The sequence below is a fragment of the Mus musculus genome, chromosome 16, assembly GCF_000001635.26.
Source record: "Mus musculus strain C57BL/6J chromosome 16, GRCm38.p6 C57BL/6J".
In the NCBI taxonomy this organism is placed as follows: domain Eukaryota; kingdom Metazoa; phylum Chordata; class Mammalia; order Rodentia; family Muridae; genus Mus; species Mus musculus.
In genome coordinates this window covers 87,602,089-87,619,178 of record NC_000082.6, presented here as the reverse complement: position 1 = coordinate 87,619,178, position 17,090 = coordinate 87,602,089, and the positions used below count along the sequence as shown (strand labels likewise).

Sequence of the window (17,090 nt, the reverse complement as noted above, 5' to 3'; positions counted from 1 at the left end):
CAGCTCTGTCTGTATTAAGGATTCTTCAGGCCCTTGACCCTAACTGTAGATTATTACGGTGGTGGAGAGCTGACATTTGTAGACCGTGTTTTATCATCGTCTTGGGCCACAGTGTGCCCTTCAGTGGTCAGTTACCTTCGAGTTTGTATTTCACTGACATTATTGTAACGACTAGGCAGTTATCACAGAGCTTCGCAGCAGACATCCCTCCTTCAACAACCACAAAGCTAGGTGAGTTTTGACATCTGACACTTACAGAACCAACTTTCCCACCTTGATGTAGCGTTCTGATCCATGACTTCTCTTTTTTGCTGTGACTGTGCAGGCTCATGTAACCTCTTCCACAGTGAAGTCCGTCATTCAGGGCGATTTGGATGCATGTTCCTTGGTCAGGGTCTCTCTTGATTAGTTTGGAGTAAATAACTTTCTTATTTCTCTTACATGTATAGAAAGTGGAATATTCATGTTTTGTATCGAATTATGGCTCATGCCATGCCCTCGAAGGAATATTTATTGTCTAAAATAAACTGGAACTTTTTTTCTTTTTACTTTTTATTGATTCTCTGTGATTTTCAAGCCATGCATCCCAGTCCCATTCACTACCACCCACCCCCTTCTCTTCATGTCCACCCTCTGCCCTTACAACTTCCCTCAAGAGAAAACAAAGCTGGACGTGGTGGCGCATGCCTTTAATCCCAGCACTTGGGAGGCAGAGGCAGGCAGATTTCTGAGTTCGAGGCCAGCCTGGTCTACAGAGTGAGCTCCAGGACAGAGAAACTCTGTCTCGAAAAAAAAAAAAAAAAGAAAAGAAAAAAGAAAAAGAAAGAAAGAAAAAAAGAAAAAATATATATAAATAGATAAATATTTTAAAATTCTCATCGTGGAAGCTGTGGTGTGTCACAGTGTGTCACACAGAACATATCTTTTGCACAAACAGCTTTATTTGCAAATGTTCATTGCAGTGGGTCACTGGTCTGGTTCAAGGCCTCTGGTTTCTGCCAATAACGGAATCTCACCAGGACTCCTTTCTGTTATGCTGTTGCTGCCCTGTGTCATGGAGATCCTATAGCTTTGGCTCTGCAGGACCAGCCCTTTTGTGTGCTCCAGCAGTCCACAGATGGGGTAGATGTTGGGTTGGGCCAACCCAGGGTCCTGGATCTGGGCCTGGGTAGAAGGTGAGTTTGTTGGCCTACCAGCTCTCCTGCGCCTGTGCTAGTAGGGCCTGCTTGCCCACCTTGCCCAGACAAAGGGAAGGCCAGATCTCTTGCTCTCGTGCTGTCTGGGCTGACTCTTCCGTGCCCCATCACCAGGGTCAGCTCCTCTGCTGCCCAGGTGAGGCCCGGGCTGCTCTCCTGAGTGCTGTAGCCAGTGAGTTGTGGGGCCAGCTCTCCCACTTGCAGCAGGCAGTGATAAGCAGGAGGGAAGGAATTGGGGGACATCTCTCCCCCTTGGCTATGCCACCTCACCGGTGGCAGGAGGTGTGGGGCCAGCTTTCCCATACTGATGCCTCTGGGCCAGGTCATCCTGCCACAGGCGGGACAACAAGGGAGGTGTGTCTCCCACACCCACACCACCACGTGGCACGTGAGGGGTGGGGTCCCGCTCAGCACAGTCCTAGGGCATCAACCTGGCCTCAGGCAACAGCCCAGACTAGAGACATCTTTGTGGCCTTTGGTGGTAGCACAGGCCTCAAACACAGATCCTGGCTATAATAGGACCACAGGCCCAGACATGAGCCTCAGGGGCACCATGAACCCGGATGTTACCATGGCCCCATGGGTCAGCAGAGGCCACTCAGATCAGTTTGGACCCCAGCAGCAGCACCGCCCTCAGATGACCTTTGGTGGCAGCACATTAGCACAGACCCCAGCTGTAGTAGGGCCACAGACCCAGATATGGCCCTTGGCAGCAGCTTGGACCAGGGCATCACCAAGGCCTTGGGAGATTGCATAGGTTCATCATAGCGGCTATTCCACAGCACTGTGGCGTGTCTGGTTTCCCTCCACCGTGCAGGTACTGCTCGGCTTCCCTTTCTCTCCCGCCTCTCCACTGTACTCTGTCTTTCCCATCTCTCTATCACGCATTCGCTTCTCCTAGTGGTCCTGAAGGGGGCCTGGGCGGGTGCTTGAGTGTCCTCCTTCCGACCAACTTGGGCCCCTTAATGTACTTTTTAATTGTAGGAATTTCTTATTGTGAGTATCTCTGACTTAGAGGATACCAGAATGGATACCAGAATGCATGCGTACATACATACATACATACATACATACATACATGCATGCATGCATAAATACACACATACAAATAGGTCTTTTTGTTGTTTTTGTTTTTGTTTTTCGAGACAGGGTTTCTCTGTGTAGCCCTGGCTGTCCTGGAACTCACTCTGTAGACCAGGCTGGCCTCGAACTCAGAAATCTGCCTGCCTCTGCCTCCGGAGTGCTGGGATTAAAGGCGTGTGCCACCACGCCCGGCTCTGTTTATTTTTTAAAGGCAGAGAGAAAGAAAGAGTGTATAGTTGTGTGGGTAGAGAGGTGGGAAAGATCTCAAAAGGGCTGGGAGAACAGAAAGGTGTGATGGGAATATATTGCATGGATTTTTTTTTTTCAGTTAAAATCGTCGTCATCATCATCATCATTATCGTCATCATCGTCGTCCTCGTCCTCGTCATCATCGTCGTCATCATCTCCATTGCATATTTAGTGCCAATGAGAAATCTTTATTTTAGCAGCAGGAAAGAATAGTTAAATCTACAGAACTTTTTTTCTTTCATACAGTACATCCTGACCGCAGCCTCTGCCCCTCCCCATAACCCACAGGCGTCTCCCCTCTGCCCCAGATCCACTGCTCTTCCGTTTCCCTTCAGAAGAGCAGACAGTGATGAGCGGAAGGTCTGGAATCCCAGAGATAGCAACCAGACATGGAGCAAGAAGACACAGTAACTTCTTATAGGTGAAAGAGGCACCAGTTTCACGTATAACTCACCTTTGCATTCTGTTTCTGTGGAGGATTACAGCTCAACATGAGTTCAAGGCCATATCCTTGAGTTTCTGTGAGTATCCCCATGAATACATAAGGTACATTGTTGCTATTATGCTAATATGCTAGTATACTAATATTATATTAAAGGTATAGCCACATGCTATTAAATTTCTGTTGTTTTCTGGTTGACATGTCTTTTGTTTTAGTGATCTGACCAAGTAAAATACTCTGAAGCATAAAGAAGAACTTGGGTTCTTCATCTACACACTCTAACATCAAAATGTATCTGCTAATTAATTTCTGTCTTATTCACCATGGCATGAAAATCGGAATCACTGAGATTATCCTGTGGAGAAAGGTACACTACAAATGTGAAGGAGGGGTAGCTGGATCATCAGGCAGTGTTCGCTGCACAAGGATGCAGATTTGCCTGAGGTTAGATCCCAGCTCCCACATAAAAACCTGGGTCTGGCCACATGCAGATGTGGAACCCCTGTGCTGGGTTGAGGATCACGGGTGGATGCTGACCACCCTCCTAGCTTCTGGTTCAGTAAGAGACATGGGTGTGTTTATGAAAAGATAAGGTGGAGGTATGTTCTATGGAGGTGTGGTGAGGTGTGGGGAAAGGGGGCGTCTCGGTGGGCCCATGCTGAGGGACCAGCCACAGGACGGTATAGTATAGAATAGAGTTTATTTAGGGCATGGGGAGGGAAGTCAAGAGGGTAGTAGAGGCAGAGAAAGGAGAGAGAGGGAGAGAGTAGAGAAGTAGAGGTTGGCCATGAGCATGGTGGTGGTGGGGATAATGGAGAGAGAGGGGAAAGGGGAAGCAGAGAAAGAGAAAGCAAGAGAGTGAGGAGGGGGCAAGCAGCCTCTTTTTATAGAGTCAGGCATACCTGGCTGTTACCAGGTAACTGTGAGGCAGAGCTTAGACAGAATGCTAGCAGACACTGTTCAGGAAGTTATGCAGAGAGCGATGGAGCAGGTCAGCTGATACCACATGCATGCTTGCGTGTGTGTGTGTGTGTGTGTGTGTGTGTGTGTGTGTGTGTGTGTGTGAGAGAGAGAGAGAGAGAGAGAGAGAGAGAGAGAGAGAGAGTGTGTGTGTGTGTGTGTGTGTATACAAAAGAAAATCAGTCTGTGGGTTCAAAGTCAGCTTGGATTACATAGTGAGATGCGATCTAAAAAAAGGAAAAGGAAAAGATTTTCAAATTTACCAAATAATCTGTGTGAGCTATCTAAAATCATTTACTCCTACTAGGCTATTTACAACCCTTTAAATATACAAATCGGGAATGGAGAGATAGCTCAGTAGTTGGGACCATGGTTGCTGTGAAAAAGAACCTAGACTCAATTCTTATCGCCCACCTCATGCCTCACAACTGTCTGCAGCTCTAGGTACGGGGAATCCGATGCCCTCTTTTGGCCTCTGCCACTCAGGCACACAGTGGCATACAGAGATCCATATAGACGATGCACTCACTCAATGACAAATAAATAGCAAATTTTAAAAATTAAAAATAAACTTATAAATGAATCAGAAAATCTGATTGTAATATAAATAATTTCTGTGTATAAATAGAAACTGGGTTTTCATATCAGGAATACCCAGCCTGTGGCCTGCAGACCATGTGTGTCCCAAATGTGGCCCAACAATTAGATGACAACTTTACATCACAATGTGAAAAGTGTGTACACCCTTAATCTAAATAGCTATCACACTTACAAGGTTCCCCTGAGAAACGTTCCCTTCTCTCCAAGGCTAAAGCATCTCCCTCCTTCCAGAGCCTCTGTCAGTCGAAGATGGGTGACCAAGGCTACGGGATAAAGGGCTACACCCTGCCAGGGCTAAGAGCATTTTCCTACACAAGGAAATCAATAGCAACCCTTCTAAGTGTCTGGGGGGAAATAGGTAAGCCAGGAGGCCACCTGGGAAAGGAAATTCAGAGGCTAGACTTCTTCTAAAGGAAGCAGTAACATCAAACCATCACACAAGAGTATTCAAAACAAAGACTTTGCTCTATATTGAGAAAGTAACAATATGAAAAGTCCATTTTGTTTCAAATGTTACCATTACTGTCCCGCTTTTAAAACCACAGAAAAGGAATGGTCCAGCAACTTTTCCCTAGGGAACAAGTTGCTAAAATGTTGAGCCTTTGTTTTTAATTTTAAATCTTATATAATTATATAACCTAACATTTTATAGCTATAATGTCATTCTAGTTATGGAATATTTTATACAGCTGAAATAATTATACAGGAAGAATTTAATTAGCCCATTGATGTCACCTATAATGAAAATTAAAACACGTCTTTAAATGTGTGGTATTTCCGCCAAGAAAGACACCAAGTTATAATTTTACGAATAGCTGATGATTCTAAATGATCATTATTTAGTGGCATAACTAGTGATTCTGGAGATGGTTGAATAGGAAGAAAACAAAATTATGTCTGTGAGTCCAGTGTGGAACACTTGATCAAAGATGGTGGGAACATTTTGATAGTTAATTAGGATATAATATCATGCCTATTTTAACTCTTTATTAATTATAAAATGATTAATGATTTAGTTGATCATTAAGATGTTAATATTTCCTTTAAAAATATTTTTAAGAGTTGCGTGTGTTTGTGTGTCTGTGTGTGTTTGTGTGTGTGACTTGTGTACATGAATGCCCTTGGAACAGGAGTTACAGAGGTTTGTGAGGCATCTGATGTGGGCACTGGGAACCAGACTCGGATCATCTTGAAGAACAGCAAGAGTTCTTTTTTTTTTTTAATTTATTTATTATATGTGAGTTGTAGCTGTCTTCAGACACTCCAGAAGAGGGAGTCAGATCTCATTACGGATGGCTGTGAGCCACCATGTGGTTGCTGGGATTTGAACTCAGGACCTTCAGAAGAGCAGTCGTGTGCTCTTACCCACTAAGCCATCTCATCAGCCCACAGCAAGAGTTCTTAAACATTGAGCCATCTCTCCTATCTGATATTCACATACTTACAAGTATCGTTCCTACGGTGTCTGTTGTTAAGGTGGTCAGATGGCAAGATAATCCAGACGACACGCCACAGACAAAGCCATCCTATGTATCTACAAGACAGACGCTTACACGTCCTTTTGTCTGTTCCTAGTATATCTGCCACAGTACTCAAAAACTGACATTATCTGAGACTATTAAAAAAAAAAACCAACAACAACTGGGGTATTTTGGGAGCAATGTAAATGTGGAACCAAGTCTTACTTGGATTCCAAGATAACTAATTGCAGTATTGTAAATAATTATTTTATGACATTATAAATAATTCAACACCATGAGTCTCAACAGGAAGTTCATTAAAAAGGTGATAGTGTTACCTTATAATGTATATATAATGGCATTATAATATTGTTGTGAAAACCCAAAGCAAGACCGTGTTGACATCTGGAATGTCATAAATGATTAATGAGGGTTATCTAACCATTTCCTGCTGTTTGAATCATCAGCGAGCTTTGGTAATTATTGCGTTATATTTGCTTTATACTTTTCACAGTGCGTGGCACATCTTACGTAAGGGCACTTCCACACAAGTATCCAGTGTGAGCACATGCCTTCGTCGTCGTTAGATATTTACTATAAAACGGGCAGGAGTGAAGCACTAAGTATCCCAAGTGTTCAGGTCGCTCATGCAGTCACTTCTTCATGAATGAAGCTGCCATTAGAATTCACTGTATCCTCAACTTTGCTGTCTGGACACCAATGTTTAAAAGCACACACACACACACACACACACACACCATTGAGCAATGTTGAGCTTGCAAAATGTTCCTGGTCTTTCCTGTTCGCTGTTTACAAAGACAGACTAATGTTCAAGCCTAATTAAGTAAGGTAAACGACTTGTCCAGAGAGAAGGATCCCGTTCTGCCTGTCCATGCAGGGCATCAAAGGGGCGTGCGTGTGCAGTTGTCTTCAGGAGGCTGAGACTGCAATGTAGGAGGTACCAGCCCTGCCTGACCATTCAGCTTCATTTCTTATCCGCTTTCACATACCAGTCTCTGGACGAGCTGTTCTGGGCGCTTGTCACACAGGAGTTCTTCCCCCAGAACTACCCTTCCTTACATTTCATCCTAGGACCTTTGCAAGACTGTCTCCATCCAGTGGCCAACTTCTCACTACTATCCCATCCTTCCCTGAAAAGGGGTGGGTGGGGAATTAAAGAACAGAACTAATGTCTTATAGCCCATCTCCTTCCCTTTAGGAATGGTAAAATAATAGATAGTCCAGTCAAATGTAAATTCCAATAACCTGTGAATAATGTTTGATGAATCTGTCTCCAATATTCCACGAGATGTATGTTCTTACTTCAATTTAACTTTCATTTTGGCACTCTGTATTTTTATTTGCACAATCTATCCTTGCTGTTGCCCTTCGCTGTGGCATGGTGTTGGGCAACTTGTCTTGTGTGGCATCATTCTTTGTAAATATTATCGTACTCCGGTCTCTCTGAGGCCAGGAACAGTGTCCAACTCTCGTTTCATCACCGCTTCTGTCTCACCCACCAAATTCCCACAACGCTGACTTCAGTGTTGTTAGGAATGCAGGAATGGGATTCCCGTTCATCCTTTTTTCCCTCCTGCGAGTTGAGAAATAGCTGCTGAAGTCTGACCCGCTGCCAGGTACTGGGTTGGTTCTGAAGATAAAACATGACAAGTTGCTCTCAGCTCGTTCAGGAATGCAGATAGGTCAGAGCGCCGTCACTGTGTGAGCTTCCAAAACACAAGGTGGCGAGGGGTGCCGGTGAAAGCCAGGGACTCCAGTCTTTTCAGGACAGAAATATCATCAGGCTGAGACTTAATAACTCACGGCCATTTAACCAGAGAAACAGCAGCGTGTACGGCAGAGATGAACGCTCACCATGAGACAACCGGGCAATGAGGATTAATTCGTTCAGCTTCCTCTCAGTCCAAGCTGGTGCTGATCCGGGACACCGCTGTCTTAGAATCTCGAGTTCTTGTTTCTTGTTTTCTTCAAGTACTTCAAGAACAATAACTGTTGTTCTTACTGTATCTCCCTTCTCTGAGCACTGGGCTGCCTGGTCGCTCTCTTACCTTCACGGATGTGGAGCCGGATAAAACCGGGTGTCTTTCCCCACCTTGTGGCGCTCCATTCTTCCCCTGGCTGCCTTGCCATACCCGGGGTTCTTGTTTTTCTTTTCTCTCTCCCCTCCTGTTGCCAAGGACCTGCAGCTGACCTTACTGCCGCTCTCTGACATTCTGATCACTACTTGATCTATATTTCCTGTATCACAGAGCCACAAAGGCAACGCTGGCTGACGACGCCATTTGTAGGTTTCCACTCTAAAAGTGCAGTCACAAGAGAACGGAAAGCACACCCAGGAAGATGTTCTCACGTGAAAACTCTCTTAACTGCACTTCCTGGGTAACATCCTTGATAGGAGCCAGAGGTCCTTGCTGACTTTGCAATACTGACCGGTGCCCAGGACAAAGCCAGCACCCCGAAGCTGCCCGCGCAATAACTTACATGTAGCGAAACCTTCCATTCTAATTCAATTTTGATATAATTAATGTTTAGTTGTGGCCAAGTGATAGAATTAAACAAATAATGAACAGTGGTAGCTTTCTGTACTGCATGTGGAGCAGAACTTTACAGAGCTTGGACCGTAGGCTTACACAGAACCCAGTCAAGTTGATCAATATAGAACCTAATCCCGGCAACTAGACTTTATTTGGCTTCTAGACGCCCTGTTGCCAACTAACTAATAAAGGTATAAACAATTAACTGGTGAGGCTGTAACCAATCGTGTGACTGGCTAAGCTTTAGCCAATCATGTTGTTTCTATGACAGGCTTCTGTATTCCTGTAACTGCTATGAGATCACATGGCTGGGAGTGTGCTCAGAACCTGCTGCGACTGTGGCTGCTGCACCCAATCTGTGAATCAGCTGACTTTCGTTTTGCTGTGCTATATTTAATTGGTCTAAGGTACTTTTCCTTTTAACCTGTGAAGCCAAGAATGTTGAGTGCTCAGAAAACTTTGTGACAAGAGAGTGTCTACAGTGGCTAATACCGTGTGGGGGCTTGATGTTCAGTCTTCTGGATGTTTCTATGAGGGGCAGGGCTGCTTTCACATGAAGCAGTGTCCTCTGTGTAGGGTGGGTAGGCCGTTCCAAAACAAAAAATACTGACTAATCTCTGAGGATGTAGAAAGTCTCCCTCCTTGCTGCCTCTGTAGGAGCCATGGGTAACCCCTGAATCCCGACCCTCCTGACTGTGGATGGGATGACATGCCCGGTATCCCTTGGTCCCAAGCTCACTGATGTACTCTACACACTGCAGGGCCTGAGTGTTTTCATAATCTACAGGCAGAATCCTTTCCACAAGCTTACTTATGTCACACACATTGATGATAGATAGAGACAGATACCTAGATGAGTAGATGATATAGATGTAGATACAGTGTAGCTTTACACACACACACACACACACACACACACATCCTATTGGCTTACCGGCTGGAGAACTCTAATGCAGTCTCCCTGAAAGCAAAGCGATCAGAAGCCATTTTGATTAGAAGGACAAATCCTTTTTGACTCAGACGTATCCATCCGTGGTGACTTCTTCCAAAGCTCTCCTACACAAAATGCGGATGGTTTCGTTCCTTTGAGTCATGTTTTTACTTCATATTCAACGTCAAGGGCTTTTGAAGAATATTCCTAATTAATTTAATTTTTAGCAATCCTCTAACAATAGGCAAATACATGTTCACCAAGTGTATACTAAGACTTCAGCGTAAGCTGGCGGGGGTCGGAGGGTCGGGGGGAGGGTCGGGGGGTGGGAGGGTGGAGTTGTACTTGAGGGAGTCAGAAGTCAGGGCAATACCTGTGAGCTCTGGTATTCAAAAATGAAAAGAAAAAAATGTGGGCAAAACTAACTGAGTCTTTCTCATCAGACCCTCCCAGAGTCCAGGAGAGTTTCTGTCTGTCTGTCTGTCTGTCTGTCTGTCTGTCTTTGTTTTTACAAAAGTAAAGGGTTTGAGAAGGAAGAATAACTGAAGACTTATATGGAGGGATGAGGTGAAAGTTTGGTAAGGATTTCAATAGTGTCTAGGTACAAAATGCATTTCACTGAGTGATGTCACTCTGTAGGGGTGCGACAGTCAGACAGTCAGACTAGCCTAACACTCTGCCACTGTGTTAAACTGCTAGATAATGTTTTAAACATATGATCCAATTGTGTGTGTGTGTGTGTGTGTGTGTGTGTGTGTGTGTGTGTGTGTGTGTCTGTGTGTGTGTTGCACTGTGCCCTCGAAGTTTATTCAGCCTTCCATCGCATAGTGAGTCTGATGACCTACTAATTGCAAAGCAACCTGAGATCTCGGTCTCCTTGTTCCCCCCATTGTAGGAGGAATAGCCAGCAAGCAGTAGGAAGTCACCAGCAGTAGCTGTGTCCAGTTAGCCCATGTGCAGACACGAGAATTTGAGTACCCATTTCTCCTTGTTACAAGAGCATAGAGAGCTGCTTCCCAAATCAAGGAACGCTATCATCTGCCACTACCTAGAGAAAGGCCTTCCAAATCTCCAGTCTAGGAACTGAGTAACCTGGCGATAATGTCATGCCTCACCTCTGACAAAACGACTGATGAGAAAAGGAGTGAAGAATTTGGGCCTTATTCCTTGATGCTCAAAGGCATCAAGTTATTCCACCCCAGGCTGAGGTAAGATCAAATAACGTAATTCCATTCTACAGACAGTTATATCAGTGCACCAGGGACAATATTTTATGTTTGCAGTGATGTTTGTACTTTAAATACCTTGGATAGTAAAAATGAGGGAGTCTGGGTTTGAATGATGGATTCAGGAATGTCGATATTGGATCAGAGGGTGAGGCTGCTACCTGCTGTGATAGACGGCGGCGCAGACTGCTGGGGTGGTAGCTTCAACCATCTCCTTAAGTGAGAGAGGCTACCAGTATCACAGCTGATTCATCTACTCTGAAGGACATGAAATCCATCTCCCCACCCCCCCCCCCCCCCCGTCACACACACACCCTGAGGCAGAGAGATAGTCAATCAGACAGACACACAGAGTTGAAGTTCAAATGTGGAATGTCCGCCACAGACTCCTACTTAAGCATTTGATCCCCAGAAATTGGCACAATTTTAGAAGGTTGTGAAATAGTTGCTGGTAGTGTTCTGCCACACAGATGAAAAGCTACTTTTGTTTTACTCAACTCTTTTAGTTGACTGGATAAGACCTGACCACATTAGGGTGGGTACCCTGTCTACCTCCCTATACTCTTAAAGACACATTATAAAATGTAATTTGACCAAATAAAATGTGTACCTTGTAGCCCAGTGAAATTGACAAATCATATTAACTATAAAAACAACACTCCTTAGCTAGGGTTTCGTTGCTGTGAAGAAACCTCATGACTGTGGCAACTCATATAAAGGAAAACATTGAATTGGGGCTGGCTTATAGCTTTAGAGGTTTAGTCCATTATCATCATGGAGGGAAGCATGGTAGTATCCAGGCAGTCATGGTGCAGGAGAAGGAGCTGAGAGTTCTGCATCTTGATCCATAGGCAGCAGAAGCCTCTCCCACAGTGACTCACTTCCTCCCAAGAGGCCACACCTACTCCAACAAGGCCACACCTCCTAATAGTACTACTTTCTGTAAACCAGGCATTCAAACACTTGACTCTATGGGAGCCATACATATTCAAACAAGCACAGGTGAGCCCCTGCAGTGTATACGTTTGTATTTGCTCACTTAGTGGCACTATTAGAGGATATGGCCTTGTTGGAGTAGGTCTGGACTTTAAGACCCTCATCCTAGCTGCCTGGAAGTCAGTCTTTTGCTTGCAGCCTTCAGATAAAGATGCAGAACTCTCAGCTCCTTCTGCACCAGGCCTGCCTGGATGCTGCCATGCTCCCACCTTGATGATAATGGACTGAACCTCTGAACCTGTAAGCCAGCCCCAATTAAATGATGTCCTTTGTAAGACTCACCTTGGTCATGGTGTCTGTTCACAGCAGTAAAACCCTAACTAAGACACCCCCATAGAATCTATGAGAGCCATACTTATTCAAGCCATCACTTCCCTGTAACTAGAGGGTCCTGCAACAGTTGCCAAGATGGCTGGCCCATTTTCCTCCATCGTCTTCCTTTGCTAGCCTGAATCATGTGTGCTTCCATTTTGGACAATAAGAAACACTTACATCCCTCTACAAAGGCAGAGGTATTTGAGGCTTTGAAGACTTCATGCAGTAGAACCTGCATATGGGTCAAAGACTTCATCTCTCGTTTATATAGGGGAACAAAGAAATGTCACCCGTTCAGAACACTATCCTCAGACGGGTTTCTGCCCTTCATGCCTAGCTCTTCATCCTTTTCCAAAACTCCCACTGCCCACAAAACGGAATCATAGATTGGAGGACAAATTAGAAAAAAAATACCGATGTTCAAGTTTCATTTCTGTGATAAAACATTTTAACAGCAAGGAACTCAAGGAAGGAAGAAAGGAAAGATTTATTTTATCTGAGAATTCCAATTATGGCCCATCGATGCAAGACAGTCAAATCCATAGGCGCTGGTCACAACACATTCACAGTCATGAGCAGAGAGAAACGCTTAGAACTCAGCTTTCTCTCCTCTCACACAGTCCAGGGACGTACCGCCCACTTCAGACTATGTCTTTCGGTAATCAGAAGAGTCAAGCAGAGACATGCCCGCAGGCCAAGCTGATTTAGATAATTCCTCATAAAGATAAGACACTTTTCCCAGGTTCTAGGTTGTCTGAGTTGACAATTCAAACTATCACAACTTGTGACTAAAATATAGAGAAAAAGACCTGCCTCTTGAGGGAGTGCTCCATCCTTCTACACATAGTAGTACACACACAGCCTGTCAAGTCATTGTATATCCACACAAAAATGGTCATGACAAGCAGAGATGGCTGGTGGTATCATCACCACCACCTCCACCACCACCACCACCACCACCACCACCATCATCAACATTTTTCTTTCTGAAGTGCAGATGATTGTCTCTGCTTTGACAATGATTTGGTTTTAATTGATTCCTCATATTAAGCTAAGCCAAGCTATTCCATAGCAAACAAAGAGTCCAATGTCTTATTAAATGGAAGGCTATCGCTTTGGAATCTCTTGTGGGGAGCTTTAAAAAGCATCTTTGATGCATGTGCATACGGCCTTAAGGCAAGATTAGGAGACAGAGATGACATTCTACTTTAGCAGGATGGACAGCAAAGCAACCCTGCACCATTGAAACTATTTCGATGGAGACCTACGGCCACAGAAAGATAAAAACATGGAGAATTCCTTGTTTGCTGCAGTGGCCTTTTGCTGTGGTGGTTTTTATTACTGTTTGCGGCTGGGAATCAAACCTAGTGCCTGGCTCACTGCCGAGCTATAGCAGCAGCCCCTGGGTTTCGAATAATAAAGAAATATTATTTATATTCTGCTTCATGTTAATATTAAATGTCCCAGAAATCCTCACACTGTAGGAACCCTTTTATTATGCCATATGGTTTTATTTGGCCATAAAACTCTGCTTGCTTGGTCTTTCACGCTTCTCCTCTTCTTCATCTTCCTCCTCTTCCTCTCCTCCTCTCCCTCCTTCTCCTAGATATACATATCAACATTTAGGCAATGGTGTGGAAAACACACATTTTCAGAAGTCCCTTGCCATCCCTATTTCCAAAGGACTGTCCTCTCAGCGAGCTTGCGCCAGCAGAGGGCCAGCATGGGCGGGCTGTGTTGTTGTGACACAGACACACTTGCTGAATCTTCTCCATAACAGCTCCTAATTAGGACTGCCTACATTTATTTAAAAAAAAAAAAAAACTCTACTGCTAATCTCGATGGTAGAGAAACCAGTCCACTATCAGAATTTTGAGCCAAATTTGAATCAAACTTTATTTTAATTAAATACTGGCCAAGAGAATGGGATCTGGCCAGGAAAATTTTGGGGTTCCAAGGAAATGGCTATGAGTCTTGTTCTGCAGAGACTTAAAAAAGCACGGGGACACTAAGTTTCTCATCAGGGCCAATCAGGGGCAGGCATATATCCTGACTCACTTCCTGCCTGTGTTCTTCCAGCATACATCCAATCAGAGGCAAAGATACATCCGGATGCCCCTCCTCCACTATACTTCAAACCCACAGGTGCTGGGTCAAACACACATAAGACAAACAGGAACTTATTCTTAACTGCAAACAGAACTCTTAATATGAGGGTATATTTTCCCTATTTTGGTCTCACAGTACACTGGCCAGTTAAAATTGGGTTTCAAATGGACAACTGGATCTTGAAGTAAAGAAATATCCTAGGCGAGATTGGGAACATAATTATACTAAATGAAATACTCCATCATTGTCTACGTGAACCCTGGGCTTCTACTTTCACTGAATAGCCTTCCTCTTACTATCCTTAAGGAAAAGCAGCTCTTGTCTTCTTGGTTCAGACTTGTATATTTAACAAAGCGCTACTACTAAGCGGGTCTCAGGAGCAAAACTGACAAGCCTGAGTTTCTTTTCTTTTTGTTTGTTTTGCTTTGCTTTTTGCAACAGTGTCTCCTTCCTTCTCTGTCTTCCTAGCTCCAACTCCCCGGTGCTGGTATTAGAACCGGTATCACCAGGCACAGCTTGATCCAGTTTTGATTCCTTGCTCCTGAATATGGTCCACTTCTAGGAGTTGATCTGGGCTAGAGATTCACCGTGTCCTTTGCAAACCTCTCCGCCACCCTACGCAGTGCCTGATGGATTAGCTGATGGGGTTACAGCAACCTCTTGTTTCTAGCTGGGCTTGGTCCATGGGAACAACTGAGCAAAGATAACCGAGGAGTGAGACAGATACTCATCTTCTTCTTTTCTATGGGCAAAGCCCTGATAAGCTGTGTCTCCACCCGGGGTCACGTTCCGTTCTGGAGGCGGGCTGTGGCCAGGGTGGGGTAGTTAACCTCTCCCATAGCCACAGCCCTTCCTGTAGTTTCTTCCATTGTTCACTGTTAAAGGCCTAGGAGAAGTGTTCCCGGGTGGTTAGCGAGGCTCCAGGGCTTGCTCAGCCCTTCTGATCTCCCTGGCTCTGCACCCTGCCCTGTTCTTTAAACAGTCCCTCCCTGGGGTTGTCCTTGATCACCCCTCGGTGACTTTGCTCTTCTCCCCATCAGGACCGTGACTTTCCAGATATGACAGATGTACATCTGAGATTCCTGCTCTCAACCCCAATCTTAAATCTCAGACTCACTTCTGGTATTGCCAGAAAGTCACACCCTGGGGGTTTGAACACCTGGCAACGAGAGCTTTTGTTTCCCATTTCTAAATGAATCAGAGACAAACAAATACCTGGTCCATTTCCTAGGCTGAATGTAAACTATTGTTAGCGTGCTGCCCGGTGTTATCACCCGCATCCTCAGTACGACTTTTAGATTGAGTTGTTGGAATCACCTTGAAGAGAGGGAACAGTATTTTTAAATGCAATGAATGAGAATCTCTACAGAAAAGGAGAACACTTGCCTGCAGACCTCATGAAAGGATGGAAGCAGGGGTTGGGGTAGGAAGATGAGCTTTGCCATCTGTCCTGGAATCTGAGATCTGACCAGCAAAATTTCAGTATCCCTTGTCAAAAAGGAGAAGCCCCTAAAATATGTTTGTGAAGCTGTCTGTCCTCAGAGCACTTAGACACGATGCGATTTACATGGGGGGGGGGGGGACCTAAAACAAACAGAAGACGCCAGCTGAAAACTCTCACCACTTCCCCCACGTTCTCCCCCACTCCAGCTATTTTTAAATAATCAAATGGCTGTAGTATCGGTGGCATTTTGGAGGTTGCAGGGATTGTGAGTCATGTCCGTATTTACAGGAATGATGGAGAGAGAAAGCTTGCTCAGCACTTACTCTCTTTACAAGATGTGAATAGCAATTAAGAAACTGGGGGCGGAGGGAGCACTTCACACACAATTGTACCTAGTCTCAAAGACTTATCTTTCCCTTCTCAGGACTCTGACCTAAGAGAACAGCCACGGCCCAGGCAGTGTTTGGTGACATAAAACACAGGGTAGTCGCCTAGCATCCTGGAGTCTTGTCTTGTCTACAGAAACTTTGGTTCCTCGGTGCACACCCTGACTCACTGTATATGCTCAGGAGGATGTCATTTGGGACCCACCTTGCCCATAGCACCCAGTGCAAGTCTGACTCCTGGGAGAAAGACTCCGTGTTCCCGTGCGTGTGACTCAGGTGATCACCTCATGGGCACAACCAGGGCCTCAGTCAACAGCCCTTGTAAAAGCAGCCTTTTATCTACCTGGCTTCAGAGTTGCTGGGGCGGGACATGCAAGAGAAACCTGATCACAACGTTTTTTTTAACGCCTCAGCAAAAGTGATGCATGAACACCGGGCTCTATTTGAACAGCCTCCTAAATAGAATCAACTGTTTCCTCCAAGAGAGAACTTGCATATGCTGTGAGAAAGAAACATGCGCATTCCTGCTTGGTGGAAACAGAGGTTAGAAAGGGAAGGAGCTCAGAGCAACCCAGGAACCCTGTTGTCAGCACCGGGTATCATTTCTTCTCCACCTGGGCACTTGCCCACATTCCTCTCCCACTGCCCTGTGTTCCCTGCTCTGACAACCATCTCCTGCAACAGCCAAGGTGATAGCTGAGTACACGGGGTGCAAACTTGGAATTAGGGAGGTGAAGCAAGAGGATTACCACGAGTTTGAGGTCAGCCTGGGTCAGGGAATTCAAGCCTGCCTGAGCTAAGGGGATAACTCACCTTTAAAAAAAAAATCAAACTCTGAGGCTAGGGTGTATCTCAGTGACAGTCAGTGTGCTTAGTAAGGGTCTCGATTAAATCCCTTGACATCAAAGAGTAAAAAGGAAAAGAAGAGAGGAAGGAGAGGACAGGAGAGAGAGGGAATGGGAAAGGCTGAGTGTGGAGGTGCATGGGTGTGTGATGGTGCACACTCCTGGTGGTGCACACTCATGGTGGTGCACACTCATGATGGTGCACACTCATGGTGGTGCACACTCCTGGTGGTGCACACTCATGGTGGTGCACATGCGTGGTTCCCAAAGAGAAAGAAAATGGCCTGGTCTCA

At 45.1% G+C, this 17,090-nt stretch overlaps 1 long non-coding RNA gene across 2 annotated transcripts in view; it reads left to right on the top strand.

Annotated features, from left to right (window-relative positions):
• Positions 1-2,895: 2,895 nt before the first annotated feature.
• Gm41485 overlaps positions 2,896-17,090 on the top strand; it is a 14,593-nt gene continuing 398 nt past the window's right edge. Inside the window, exons 1-4 of one of the 2 annotated variants that reach the window (XR_876209.2) lie at positions 2,896-3,049; positions 8,817-8,952; positions 10,372-10,684; positions 15,991-17,090. The exon at positions 15,991-17,090 is cut by the window's right edge and continues 398 nt beyond it. This is a non-coding gene — a long non-coding RNA (predicted gene, 41485). Of the gene's footprint in view, positions 3,050-6,757; positions 6,949-8,816; positions 8,953-10,371; positions 10,685-15,990 lie in introns of those variants that run through there. The other variant, XR_876208.2, reaches the window with a different exon arrangement.